Source organism: Littorina saxatilis, linkage group LG1 (genome assembly GCF_037325665.1).
Source record: "Littorina saxatilis isolate snail1 linkage group LG1, US_GU_Lsax_2.0, whole genome shotgun sequence".
Classification (NCBI taxonomy): Eukaryota; Metazoa; Mollusca; class Gastropoda; order Littorinimorpha; family Littorinidae; genus Littorina; species Littorina saxatilis.
Window position 1 is genome coordinate 44,900,201 of NC_090245.1, and position 802 is coordinate 44,901,002.

The following is an 802-nucleotide window of genomic DNA, read 5'->3' on the forward strand; positions in this document are numbered from 1 at the left end:
CAGGCTGATATAACCTGAAAAAGAGAGCGACCGCAAGTATGGGAAACAGGAAGAAATATATATGTGTGTGTGTGTGCGTGTGTGTGTGTGTGTGTGTGTGTGTATGTGCGTGCGTGCATGCGTGCGTTTGTGCGTTTGTGCGCTTGTGCGTGTGTGTGTGTGTGAGAGAGAGAGCTAGAGAGATAGAGAGAGAGAGAGAGAGAGAGAGAGAGAGAGAGAGAAAGAGAGAGACTGAGAAGAGAGAGAGAGTGTGCATGCGTGCGTGTTTGTGTGCGGGCACTGCGTGCGTGTTTGTGTGCGCGCACGCGCGTTCGTGTGTGTTTGCTCCCGTGCTCTCTGTCACTTTATTCTGCTGTAATTATCAAGCTCTTTGATCAAAAGCTCAGGGGGTTAATTTAGTTCGCGCAATGTCGCAGAACAAAAAGGCAATCAAGACGAATTTTATCCCATTTTCTCTCCATTCCATCAGTGCAAATCTTATTATCACGGCGGATTCACGAATCATTGCACGGTTGCTGACGTGAACTCTCTGATGCGTAGTGATTTCAGAGTGACGTAAAACATGTGCATGCATTATCACCCTCCACCCTCCATCCTGGACCTTATCAGTTTATCGCCCTTTTCAAGTGAGAGGCAAACAGAAGAGGCAACAATTCCCACTCCAAGTCGTCGCAGTCTAACCCACCTAGCACCTGTTCTCCTTATTCTTGTTCAAGTTTTACCTGATGCTATCTTACGAGTCGATGTTGATGGTTTTATTCTGTACTGTTTTGTGTTTATGTGTTTGTTTGTTGATTCTGGA